We start from the raw sequence: 14,465 nt of genomic DNA, 5'->3' as shown, positions 1-14,465 counted from the left end.
CTTGTGTATTATATTTGTATCATGTTGACTTTTTCATCTTGCTCTATAAAATATTGAAAGGAGCTGGTTCAAATTTCCCACTTATAATTCTAAGTTGATTTTTTTTCCTCCGCATAAATCTGTCTTTTTCTGCTTTCTACATTTTGTGGCTATGTTATTGAGTGTACTCAAATTTTAAATAGTTCCACTTGCCTGGTGAATCTTTATCATAGGAATCCCTTTACTTATCTCTAGTAGTTTTCCTGCATTAAAGTATAGTGTGCCTGATATTAAGATGGCTGCACAGAGTTTCTTTTGAATATAGTTTATAAAGTCCTTCTTTTTCCCTCAGCTTATTTCTAGTATTTTTGTAGCACTATGTTCACATGTGCCTTTTGTAAAAGACTTTAATTGGATTTTAAATCTTTATATCTAGTCTGAAAATATTGGTGTTTTAATTAGAATATTTAGTATAGTTACATTTACTATAATTATAAAATATTTGGGTTTATATCTGCCACCTTATTTTGTGCTCTGTAGCCTCCCTTTTCTGTTCCTTTTTTTTTTTTTTTGTCCTCTCTTGGTTTATTGCAGATTTTTTGAATATTTTTATTATTGCATTTTCCATTTGATGACTAAGTCATATTAACACAATTTTATGTTTAAGGAAACTGAGTCATGGGAAAGGGTACTTATAGAAAAGGTCATTCAAGATTTGAAAACTTGCTACATGCCTCCAAAAAGCATGTTTTTATCTGTTATGCAGCTGTTCAAGGAACCAAACTGAGATTATCATTAATTTCTCCTGTAGCTAACACAGTGTTATATCTGTAAGATTAGTATCTTTGAATTCCTACACATAAATTCTCTCTCTTTTTCTTTCTATGCTGTGATTTGAAACTTCAGGCTCACAAAAGAAGTAAAGCACAAAAACATTGCTCCAAGCATAGATTATACATATATTCAACACTGTGAGTTCCAGATGGTCTTTGCAGATCCACATTTCTAAGGAACATATTTGGAAAGCCACAGTGGTGAATTAAACTATCTTTCTAACTATCCCTCTACAATATCAAAGTAACACAAATATTTATTATCATAAATTTCCAATAAACTTATGTTTGGTTCTGTGAATAAAACCAAACAGATTAGTATCGAAGAATGGTTTGCATGTTGCCATATATCTCTGAATTAAGATATTTTTACAGGCAATTTTAATGATTCTTTTGATCCTAGTTTTATTAAGCACTCTCAATTGAATTTCTTAGTTTAAATGTATGTGTGTGTATATATATGTGTGTGTGTGTGTATATATATAAAAAACTATAAAAGGAGGATTAGAAGGTAGCAAAGCAATATCAAAGAAGATAGTCATTCAGACTCCCATTTGGTTGCCATAAAAAAGCAACAATAAGAAAAGTTTTAATTTTATGAAATGCACAGATTACCTAATTATACTGCAATCTAAGAATAATTTCAATTGCTTTTCAATATTTATAATTCACATTTCATTAGGCTTTTCATTTTTTGTAAGGCTAATTTCCCTTTACTTTTAAGTCATTGTTTATTATTTGCTTTAGAGAGTTTAGTTTTCCACACAGATTGTAAATAAAAGAAAGAGGAAACTCTCCAAAATCAATGAGTGAAATGTGCTTGCTATAATTTGGGTATAAAATCAAGTATAGTTTAGACAATTAATCTAAAAAATGTGTGTGTGTGTGTGTGTGTGTGTGTATGTGTGTGTGTGTCTGCTATTTTTGTCTTCTCTTATAGAAAAACTTTAAAAAGAAGCAGACTCAATCTTAGTATGGTTTTGATTTTTCTTTTTACTTTCTTGTATTTTTTTAAACTAGTAAAACTCAGTGGACTTAACATTAACCAAATAAAAATGTTGAAAGGAGAGTCTTCTGAGACAAACTGTCATTTAAATCACCCTATTTGTGCAAAACATTTGCAACATGATAAAACTCTTTAACAAGTTTGGATTCCTTCCTGGGAGTTATGTATATTTTAAACTCAGATTGGTTTGGATTTGTTACTCAACAAATACCAACATTATTCTATTGTTTCAATTATATCAGAAGACATTCTCTTTGTAGAGCTGGCTTTGTGGTTTTTCTTTTAAAATCCGGGAGTAATTCCAATGCTATTAAATGAGCTCTTGAAAAGATGAAAGAGGGAGAAGGGACATCACAAGGACTGCAAATACATAATAAGTGATTCTGACACAGAATCGTATATATCAAGGTGAAAAATAATGTATTAATTTAAGGTGTCGTTACTTTTCAAAATATTTTTATATATGCTATTTTTGGCATTGCTAAAAAAAAATGTGTACAAAGCTTGAAAAAACATAAGCCTCAACACTAAAATCACATATCAATTTTTGACCAAATATATTAGTATGTATATTGATCAGCCATTCTTTTTGTCAGACCAAGTTCTTGTTGCCGTCTTCAAATTAGAAGGATAGTCCACTACAGAGAATATTTGTACATCTGGAAGACAGAGGCTGGTCTTTCTATTCTTTCTATCAACAATAGCATCTAGAAGACTGTTTACAAACTAGGAGGCAATCTGTGATCCAGAAACATTAGTTGAACTGTATTGAAAGTACCAGCAATTCGAAGTGAAAATTTCAAAAACTGAACTCAAATTGGTACTGCTTGTGAAAGTATATGTGGTTATGTCCAAATTTTAATGCAGGATTTGATATTTTTAGCCTGGGTTGCTCCAGTTGAGTTACACAACTCTCCTCTGTGATGCAGAGTCCTCTGGATGCTTTCCTTTCACAGCCCGCCTCATGCTGCAATCCCATTGCCTATGCACTTGCCTACTTCACAAGTACAGCTACAACCTCCTTGACTGCAGAGCCTCTGTTTTGTTTACATTGAGTTCCCACTACCTCTTCCAGTTATTGCAACAAAGCAGAAACGCGGTATTTGCTAAAAAATTAAATTATGTTTTAAAGACAAATAAAAAAGTTAATACATTTCTGAAGGATGTTGGCCCATCCAGCCAAGTCTTTAAACTTGCTAGCATCAATAATCCTGTGTAATGGAAATTACTGTTCAAAAAAATAAGCCTAAAGTCCTGTAAGATTCTAAAGTATAACAAGGCACATTATATAAAATAACATACTTAACATAAATACCTAGTACAATATCTGTGTCACAGTGGTAGTAGACGATATGAATACAAACACTTTATATGCATTTTTTATATGTATGGAAATAAATCATGTAACTGGATAGCTCTTTCACCATAATCCTATTTACCCAAAGTGGCCATAATGATGCTAACATAACTAAATGTAAGTAAAAATTATCTAAATTATATTGACTTTAAAGCTATCTACAGAGACACTCCACAACATAAAATATATACTTTATGATTCAGAAAACTCAAGAGACTTACTGATACTCCAACTGCTGTGGGATTGTAGTTGACACAAAAGAAGTAGGTCTTCCTCTGAAACTATTTATAATCTCAGAAGCCTTACCTAAAACCAATAAACAAGGGTAAAATGTTAAATGCTGATTATAAACACCAAAGGCATTCAGAAAAGCAGGATATGAGTATGGTTTACAGAATCCAGAATAGAATCTATGAAGCAAGAGAGTTTGATTTCAGTAAAAAAGAAAGGAGGAGATTCACATATTCTAAAGTAAGTTGAGTGGAGGTTCTTATTGGAGAGAGCAACTGAACTTAGACACTGGCTTGAGAATACATATGTCACATGCTAATGACACAAGTTGTGGCTATTTAAAATTATAAGTGATAATAAGTAACTGGAAGGTAGTGGTGGGGAATTTTGTCAAGTTTGAATAGGAGATTGAATCACAGGGTTATTCTAAGATTCTGAAAAGGCAGGCGACCTATGGAAACTAGTGTATCATGACAGTTGTTCTGGAAATGGTCAGCAAAATCTTTGAGGAGAGGATGAAACAACATCAGAGACATTAAATGCTGCTGCAGCCACCTTGAGCTTCAGAACAGAACTTACCAATTCCAGTGGGGGTGGAGGTTGCAGGAGGAAAAAGAAAGAAGTGTGAGATGTGCATCTGACCCTTTCTTTTAGTCTTAAAATTGATTTTAACATTGATATTAGAGCAAAACATCAGTATTAGCAGGATAAAGTAGGTGATAAGAGTATGGATCCTGTAGACCATAGATCCTGAAATCAGATTATCCAAGTTTGAGCTTCGGTCCTGCAAAAAACTAGCTCTGTTACTCTGAGTAACTTGCACAGCCACTCTAACCTCTGTTTTCCCTTGTATGGAATGAACATAATTGTACTTTCATGATATGTATGTCATAAACATGAAAGATCTTTCATATAACACTTTCGATACAAAGGCTGACCCATAGTAAATGATCAATTTTGAAACATTTTTAAAAGAGGGAACTAGCTTTTCTAAATTATTCAAATAAATTATTATTGAATTGTTTCATTAATAATTTAAACATCTTTTTTTACTTTGTTTTATTTACTTTTAAGTAGCTTGATTACTATATAATTGTCATATAATAAACAGCACATATTTAAACTTTATAATTTGGTAATATTTGAAATGTGTTTAAACTTGTAAAACCATTGCCATAATGAAGATATTGAATATATCCACTCCAATGCTTTCCTTCTGCCATTTTGTAATCTAGCCCTCCTTTCCTAGGTTCTTATTGTACCACCCATAGGCAACCATTGATCTCTTCCTCGCCATAGATTAGTTTGCATTTTGTATAATTTTTAAGTAAATGGAATCATAAATTATGTACACTTATCATTCACTAACTTCTAAACACATAACTTCATGCAATATAATCATAACAGTACTCTACCGTTTTCTACTATTAAACTCTGTGCACTTGTAGTCCAATATTTTATTTCTAGATACATTCTAAGACCCACAATGTCCTTTTTTTGGCTTTACATGCTCACTTATAATTAAAAGAAAATTTAAAAGGATATTTTAACAATCTTTTATAGGTACCCACTTATTTCCATTGTTCTTCATTCCTTTGTATAAATCCGTATTTCCATCTGGTATCATTTTTCTTCTTGCGGAAATAATTGTTTTAAAATTTTTTGTATAATATGCTAAGTGTAATAAACCATCTTAGCTTTTACATGTCTGGAAAAAGTTCAGATACTCTTTTTTTTTTTGGATGAAGTTTTACTCTTGTTGCCCAGGCTGGAGTGCAAGGGCACAATCTCAGCTCACTGCAACCTTCATGTCCTGCGTTCAAGCAATTCTCCTGCTTCAGTTTCCTTAGTAGATGGGATTACAGGTGCCTGCCACCATGCCTAATATATATATATATATATATATATATATATATATATATACTAAAAAAATATATATATATATATATATATACTAAAAATATATATATATAATATATATAAACTAAAATATATATTAGTAGAGACAAGGTTTCACCATGTTGGCCAGTCTGCTTTGAACTCTTGACCTTAAGTGATCCACCCGCCTCAGCCTCCTGAAGTGGTAGGACAATAAGCATGAGCCACTGCACCTGGTCAGTCTTTGCTTTTAAATTCTATTTTTATTCACTACAGAATTCTAGCTAAGAGATTTTTGTTTTATGTTTTAAAAATGTGCTTTACTGTCATGTAGCATATTTTTAAAAGAAGTTTGTTGTCATTGTTTTTTTTTGCTCCTTTCTATATGCTATGTCTTTCTTTTCTATTTATAAATTTTTCTGTGTATCATTCTTTTAAGCAGTTTGGTTAGGACATGCTTTAACAGAACTTGATTCATTTTTCTTGTACTTGGGATTTGTCAAACTTGTTGGCTCTGAGCATGTATAGTTTCTATTAAATTTGGAAAGCTTTTAGCCTTATTTCTTCAAATATTTTTTCTGCCTCCTCTTCAGAGACTTAATTACATGTATATTTGGCTACTTGGAGTTGTCCCACAGCTCACTGATGTTCTGTTTATTATCATCATTATTTATTCTTACTATTAGTAGTATTAATATTTATGTTTCACTTGGTATAGTTTCTACTGATACACCTTCAAGTTTACTAATTGTTTTTTTTTCCTGCAGTGTTAGTCTGTTAAACCCATACAATGCATTATCTTCATATTAAATTTAAGGTTTTTTAATCACTATAAATTCATTATGAATCTGTATTATATTTTGCACCTGTCTCTCTAACTGGCTCATACTTTTCTCTACCTTCTGCAACATATCTAATACAGCTATAGTAACTCATTTAATGTATTTGTGCATGAATGTTATTCTCTATCTCATATGAGTCTGTTACTATTGATTTGATTCTCTTTTTCATCAGAAGTTGTATTTTTCTGCTTCTATACATGCCTCATAATTTTTTCTTATTTTCCAGCTATTGTGAATTGTATTTTGTTAGAAGCTGGATGTGTTTGAATTCTTATTAACAATCTTAAGGTTTATTCTGAGATTTAGTTAAGTTATATAGAAACCATCGTGTCTTTTAGAGTCTTTCTTTTAAACCTCATTAGGGCAATAGCAACTTCTCATCTATGACAATTTTTGACCTGCTATAGAAGGAATATCACTTCTTTGGATAATTTTAATGTATTTTTACATGAATTTGCCTCCCAATACTTAATTATACATTTTCAAACATATAGAAAAATTAAAAACATGCTTGCAGTGAATAACCACATATCTATCAGCTGTCATTAGTATTTACTGTACTTGATTTACAACATATACGTACATTTCTTCATGCCTCTACACAGCTATCAATTCATCTAACGTCTTCTTTATCTAATATTAATCTAGCCATTCCTACTTTCTTTTGATTAACTTTTGTATAATACAGTCGACCTACTGTATCCATGGGCTCCACATCCATGGATTCAATCAACTCCAGATTGAAAATATTCAAAAAATAAAATTGTCTCTATGCTTAATAACTGCATCTTCTTATTTTTGTCATTATTCTTTAAATAATGCAGTATAACAACTATTCACATAGCATTTACATTGTATTCGATATTAGGTAACTAATCTAGAGATTATTTAAAGTATACAGGAGGATGTGCATAGGTTGGTTATATGTAAATCCTATGTCATTTTATATCGGAACTTGAACACCCAAGGACTTTACTATTAGCAGGACGTCTTATAAAGAGTCCTCACAAATACCAATGAACAACTGTATTTTTTTCTTCTTTTTATTATCAACTTATGTATTGAGTTATATTTAAAGTGAGTTTCTGTAAGCAGCATACTGTTGAGTCATTTTAAAAAATCAACTCTGTTAATCGCTGTCACTTATTTACCTTTTATATTAAAGACAATTTTTGATATATCTAAAGTCTGCTATTTTATTTTGTGGTTTTGATTTGTTCTCTGTTGTTTTGTTTTTTGTTTGTTTGTTTTCTCTTTCCCATATTCCTATGAGTTAGTTGAATATTATTTGGATTTCCACTCTGTTCCATATGTAATATTTTGACTGCATCATTTTGTATAGCCTTTTAGTGGTTTTATGGATATTTTATTATATATACATTATTTATCTCAGTTTACTGGAATCAAAATGTTACCAGTTCAATTGAAATTGAGACATTGTTAATGTTCCTTAACCTTCCCTTGTTTATCATTCATCGTCTTAAATATTTCTTCTACATATATTGAGAACCACACAAAAGAGCATTATATTTCTTTGCTTCAACTATAGCCCAAATTTAGAAAATTCAAGAGAAAAAATATGGAGAAATATGTTGTATCTCACCATATTTTTGCTCATTCTGTTCTTTTGTAGTTTCAGATATTTCAATATTTTTTCTGTATCATATCCTTTAGGTTTAGAAAATTTCCTTTGCCATTATTTTAGGATAGATCTGAAGGTGACAAATTTTGTCAGTTCTTCGCTTGAATTATTTAGTGCGAATTCATTTGGTTTTTCTCTTCATTCCTGAAGAATATTTTCTCCGGGTAATTTTGATTTAACAATTACTGTCTTTCAACACTTGAAAAATATGGTGCCTCCATGGTCTATCCTAACAAATCAGTTGTCATGTGAATAGTTTTCCCCTGCACTTAGTCAGGTTGTCATTTTTCATTTCTCAATCGTGGCTTTCTTTATTACTAGTTTTTGGAAGTTTTTGGTTTTTTTTTTAGTTTATTCTGTTTAGGGTTAACTCAGTTTCTTGAGTCTGTGGGTTTAAGTCTTTTGACAAATTTTTTAAAAATTCTGTCATTGTAAGAAATACCTTTTACATGTCATAAAACTTTCTACTCTCTTTCCGGAATTCCAGTGAAACAAATGCTAGATTCCTCTGTTATGATCCCATAGTTCCTTGATGGATATTTTTTCCTCCTGTTACTTTTCTTTTTGTTGATCAGACTAGGTGATATCTATTGTTCTATCTTCAACTAATTATTTTCTCTGTTGCCTCCATTCTGATAATGAGCACTTCCATGGAGGTTTTTCTTTTCTGTTATTGCATTTTTATTACTAAAATTTCTGTTTTTCTGAAAATTTATATTTCTTTCTAAGACTAAATATTTTCACTTGTTTCAAGGGTGTTCAAAATTGCCAACTGAACCAATTTTATAATGGCTGTTTGAGAATTCATTTTTTGATTACTCCTAAATCTGTATGGTCTCTTTGATTGCCTTTTGTCATTTGAGTTAGAATTTTTCTGGTTCTTGGTGTAAAGAGTGATTTTCAAATAAAACCTAGGCATTTTAGGTATTACTTTATGAAACCCTGGATCTTATTTAAATATTTTGCATGATTATCTTCTCCTCTGATATCACTTCAGCAAGGAAGGGCATTCCCTCTCATTTCTGCCATATGTTTAAAAAATGTGGAAATATAGATTCCCTCTAGTTATGCACTGACACCCTGGAGCTCACATCCACATGAACTATGCTGACATTGTACAGGGATGGCCCCATTACTGCTGGGTGGTGGTGGAAGCTCTGAATCTCCACTAGCCTCCTCTTTATACCCCTCTAGCAGGGAGGTGATGGGATCCTTCTCCCACCACACAGTGTGGATGTCCAGGCTCCCTCTATGGTCTCTATTACCATCAGGGAGGAGAATCCTTACCACCTGATAGAGAACAGATATCCCAGCACCCTATGCAGCCCTCTCTGACAACATCCCAGTACAGTGTTGCAGCACATCATTATAGCCTGACAAACGTAGAAGTCTAGACTCTCTATTCAGCCTTTGCTGGGAGTGATGGGGATGGGGCCATAGTTTTTCTGTGGTTTATGGCTGTTGTAGGACAATTATTATCTGTCCTATTAGGATGTCCCTTTTCTGGTCTCTTAACTGAAGAGAACAGGCTTTTGTTAGGGCTTTGTCTGTGCCCATTGGTGTTTTCAGGGTGCTGGCTTCTCCAGCACTCAGTCCAGGATCCATGAAACAAAAAGAAGAAAACTCAGGGAATTTATCACTATGTCATTCCTTAGATCCTGAGATCTTTGACTAATCTGCCTTCTTTTCTTCCCTTCATGCTTCTTATGTTTGTAATACATAACGCCCAGGCTTTTAATCTGTTCTTACAAGGGAGAGTAGGAAAAAATGCCAGCAACAGCATTTGTTTATTGAACCTGGGACTCCAAGTATTGTATTATAAGGTTTGTCCATGTGGACAGTGAGAAAAAAACTATTCTTGTCTTTATGTGAGCTCTTGAGATTGTTTTACCTGTTTCTACAAAGGGGCCTTTTTCTCAGTCTCAAACACATTTGCTAATCAGAACTCAGCTGAAAACATAAGGAACCCTGTGCGGACTGCTGGAATTTCTCTCTGTACACAGCTCTCACCACCACACAGCTCCCACCTCTGCAGCTGCTTTTGTCCTCCCTACTTTTCAATTTTTTGTCTCCTTGTTCTGTGGCCAAGAAACTACCATGAAAGTAAAAGATGAGGCAATCAAAGGGATCATCTCAATTGTTTCCCTTCTCTTGAGGATCACAATCCTGTACTGACCTTTGTGCAGTGTCTGAAAATCACAGTTTCATATATTTTTTTCCAGATGGAAAGGTGGAGACAAATAGGTTTCAGTTACTATCTGATGGCCCAGAGTGTAATTTATGTTCCTTGCTTTTTTACTTCCTTCTTAGTCATTGGTATTGACCAAAACGTAATATTAGTTTACTACAGTTTTCTCATTTATGCTTCCTGAAAATACACATTTTCAATTGAAAATATTTGTTCTAATGTTGTATGAGTTGTATCACATTCACAGGTTAAATTGGTATTCTTCTGTTGTTTTATACGGTTTCAAATAAAAAGGACAACAGGTCATTAATCTAGCAGAAAGAGAAAATAATAAAAATTATCTAACTTCATCTGTAGATAAATTGATGCCTTTCTACTTAAGAGTTCCTCAATTGCATTCTAATTACAATCTGGATCCTGTACATTGCTAAGGTACTAGACTTTATTTTACCTTATCAACAAACTCAGAAATCTTATTTTATTCAGTAGGAAAACTAAATTTTATACTGTGTGCTGGAATACAAAAGATCTCAAATTGATGACACCTATTAAATGCAATACAAGCTTTTTTCAAAAATTATTCTTCTCATTTAAGAGAAAAGAAAATGAGGACTTGCATCCATTTTATGTTATGTTATTGTACTATATGGTACTACATAGCTAGTAATAATATAACACAAAATGGAGCAAGTCCACTTCATGTTAAGTCAAGGTAATATTTCAAGACTTACATAGGATGCAAAATACAGGATGTAATTATAAGGACTCATTTGTTAAGTTTATGGAAGACTGAGCCATCATCAATGTGTACTTGTATTTCAATAGCATTAGAGACACCATCTACCCAATAAAGTTACTCCATTGCTAACCTCACATTTATTTTATATTGCAGGTATTTTATGTATGAAAATGGAAACAATGGCTGTGATACTGCTTTGAAAACTGGCATGATAAAATGTATTACTTACATGAACTACAAATGTTTCTAATTTGTTGTGAATATGAAATATGAACACTTTAGAAAAGTCTATGGGGAATACAGCAGAGGAATAGATGTTTCTTCCACATATAGATAAAATTTTAAAATAATTTAGAATATTTTGGCACTAACAGTTACTATACAGGCTGCCACAAAGTTGGTTTAAGATAAATTAGTATAGCAGGGTATTTTTGAATCCTCTTCAGTGACTTTATCCAAATATCACAAACATGATGAAACAAAAGCAGGAGCAGGATGTTTCCATTCTGGCAGGAAAAAGTAGAAAATGTGTACTTTGTACAATTAATTTATTGTTATGTTTATAATTATTGGCACTTGATTATTTTTCCGTTACTGACCAGGGAGATCATAATTGTGCTCATTGTTTATCAATTTGTATAAGAATATTTTCTGTTTACTTATCCCAACATTTTTCAAACCAGAATACTCTTTCAGCTAGAATTCTTAAAGGGTGATGGGTAGTAACAAGTGCCACTTCTCAAATACTGAGTTAAGCAAAGTTCAACAGTTTCTCTTTTCTAGTCTTTAATTTAGAACCTTTGTTTTGCTAAGGTCCATAATTTCTGAGTGGACTATAATATGTAGCTTAACTCAACCTCATTGAGGCAGAGAACACATTCTGTAACTTTCCTGTGACTATCTTAAAAAAAAAATTGCACCTCTTAGAACACTTGTTGAGAAATGCTATCCTCAGCTATCCTGGAATGATAGCAAAGATAACCCAGGGTGATATTTGATCTTCATTTCAGATTAAGCAGTGTTTTTATGGTTATGTCATAAAATTGATATTCATGGATTCTTTAATGACCACAAATACCTCCCATTCAAGTATGCATGTCCCTTTGTAACTATGCTTTACCACACCTCTCATCCAAAGAGGAAGTCTATTGCTCTACCCTCTTAGGTCTGGACTGTCCATGTCACTCATTTTGACCACTAGAATATTGTGGCATTAGTAATGGTGCATGAGTTATGGTGCATAGGTTTTAAGACACCTTGTAGCCTTCTCCCTTGCCTGCTTGGAACATTGCCGTGAAATTAACATACAGGAAAGCCAATACAGCCTAGTAGTATGTGAGTGAGTTTATCTTGGACATTCCAATCCAGTTGATTTTCCATGTGAATGCAGCTATGTGTGATGCAGCTATGTGTGTCCAGGTGAATACAGCAAGAAACCACGCAGCCAACTGACAGAATCATAAGGAAGAATAATTAGATATTTTAAGACACTAAGCTGCGGTGAAGTTTGTTTTTGGTTTCTGTTTTTTCCTGGGGATAATGGACACCGTGGTTATACTAGAAAAACACTCATAAAAGTTTGGTCCCTCGCATTCAAAGGTCTGCCAGTTTTGGAGTGGAGCATTGTGGCTCTGTCAGAATCATTTGTGTATTCTTTACTTTTTAAACAAGTGACAGAAAGTTGTGAAGTATCCCATTATTGTAAACTAGCTACATCTCTGCATTTCCATTGGAACACCTTCTAAGAACAACAATAAAGTGGAGGGCCACCAAAAAGAATGTGTGCCCTCCTTAGGGAATAGTCAGGATAATCTGGGCTCATGTGTGGATGCAGTAAAGAAAGACTCATTTTTGGAATCAGATGGGGCAGTGCACGAAAAGCATACCCTGTTAGGCGCCTACAACCTCCTACATACTGTGGAGTTCTCATGCAGATGAGCACCTTGTCTTTTATCTGTGATTCTATTCTGGGACAGAGCATTCATTGGGCATGCAAGAGCTCCAGAATTAACACTTATTGCCAAGTGAAGATGTGTCTGTGTTTCCTTTTTCCTATGTGTGGGAAAGGAAGAACATTACCTATACAGTACCATGAGCATTAGTAGTACTTACCATAAGAATTGTTATGAGCTATAAGAATTAATGGCCCTCCAAATGGTCAGAAATTCATCTCTTTACTAACAGTTGGTAATATACTATCAAGCAATGACAAATGCCAGTGAAGTAAAGACCATGTTGTACAGACTACTAAGTTTTCCTGGCACCCAGATATGTTATAAATTACTGTAGTAATAGAAGCCAGTGTGGCATATGGTATATGGCATATTTTTAAATGTTATGCATTTTAATTTTGGACAAAAGTTCATTGCAGTGCCTGTCTCTTCACTCCTTTTTTATCCCCTTTAAACCAAACCTTCACTTAGTAGCTGAAGAATGTCAAATTAAAGGATGTCAATACAATGCTACATTGACATTCTCTATAAAATATCTCAGTTTAGTCATAAGACTGAGATGTACATTAAAGAGTTATAAAATTATGTAGGCTGTGAATGTGCTTGTTATATAAATGTGTACCACACACGTGCATGCATACACACTCACACACATAAACATACATGTGAATATGCCAATGTATTATATATGTGTTCCAAGTGATAGAGCTGTAGCTATTATATCAGTTAGTGTTGAATGCCCAACAAACCATGACACAAATAAATAACAAAAAATAATTTTTCATGGCTCTACAGGTCTGCTGGCCAGTTTATCTGGTCTGTGCCAGCTTGACTGATATTTATGGTTAATAAGAGTCGAAACTGGGGTTGAATGACTTAAGATGGTTTCACTTATACATCTATTAGCAGACTGATCAATCTAGGGAGTCTCAGCTGTGCTGTCCAATTTCTATTCCACATGATCTCTTATTCTTCAGTAGGTTGTCCTTGACTTCTTTACAGGATGCTCTCTGCATCCTAAATAGCTGCAAGAAAGTTCAGGATCCAATGCTTAAGAACATTTCCAGTCTCTGCTTTCATTACATTTGTCAATGTGCTGTTGTCAGAGCAAATCACATGGCTTGATTCAAGGAATGGGAAATCGACTCTGCCTCTTGATTGGGGGAGCTGCCAAATATTGTGACAATTATTGCAATCTACCACAGCTGCGGACATTGACAGCCTGTTCATTTTATAGATCCATAATGCTCATCCTATTCCTTTTGCATGTGAATACAAATATTATATCTTTTTAACTTGTTAACTTTAAAAATTTTACTTTTTAAATTTTTACAGGTACATACTAGGTGTGTATATATAGAGAATAATTCTTTGTTCCATTTTAGCAAGAGATTTTGCCTTATTCTTCTTTGTTATCTTGGCACAAGATTTAGCATTTGGGACTTGATTGTCACTTTGTAAGTATTTGTTGGATAAATAAATATGTAAACAAATCAAGACATGTACAAAGAGAATTTAACGATTTTACTTATTTATAATTAAATGGTGGGTAGTGCATTAAAATGCTATAAATCTCAGATACATGATATCGAATTTATAACACTTATATTACCCTCAAAAGTACCAAATAAGCATATAATAGTTAATTTCATGATTCAGCAAACATGCACTGGCCACTTTGCTATAAAGTTTAATTGAAACACAACCATACCCATTCATTTATATATTCTCCATGACGGCTTTTATGTTGTAGTGGTGGATTTGAGTTCCTGGTGACAGAGACCATATGGCCTGCAAAGTCAAAAATATTTAATATCT

The 14,465-nt window shown here is 33.1% G+C and overlaps 1 long non-coding RNA gene across 1 annotated transcript in view; it reads right to left on the bottom strand.

The window, feature by feature from the left end:
* LOC128929641 (uncharacterized) overlaps positions 1-14,465 on the bottom strand; it is a 198,793-nt gene that overhangs the window by 103,970 nt on the left and 80,358 nt on the right. The window contains exon 2 of the long non-coding RNA XR_008476409.2: positions 3,397-3,481. This is a non-coding gene — a long non-coding RNA (uncharacterized LOC128929641). The remainder of the gene's footprint in view (positions 1-3,396; positions 3,482-14,465) is intronic.

The sequence above is a fragment of the Callithrix jacchus genome, chromosome 14, assembly GCF_049354715.1.
Source record: "Callithrix jacchus isolate 240 chromosome 14, calJac240_pri, whole genome shotgun sequence".
NCBI classification, from domain to species: Eukaryota; Metazoa; Chordata; class Mammalia; order Primates; family Cebidae; genus Callithrix; species Callithrix jacchus.
Note: the sequence above shows the minus strand (reverse complement) of the source record. Positions and strands in the feature narration are given on the sequence as shown.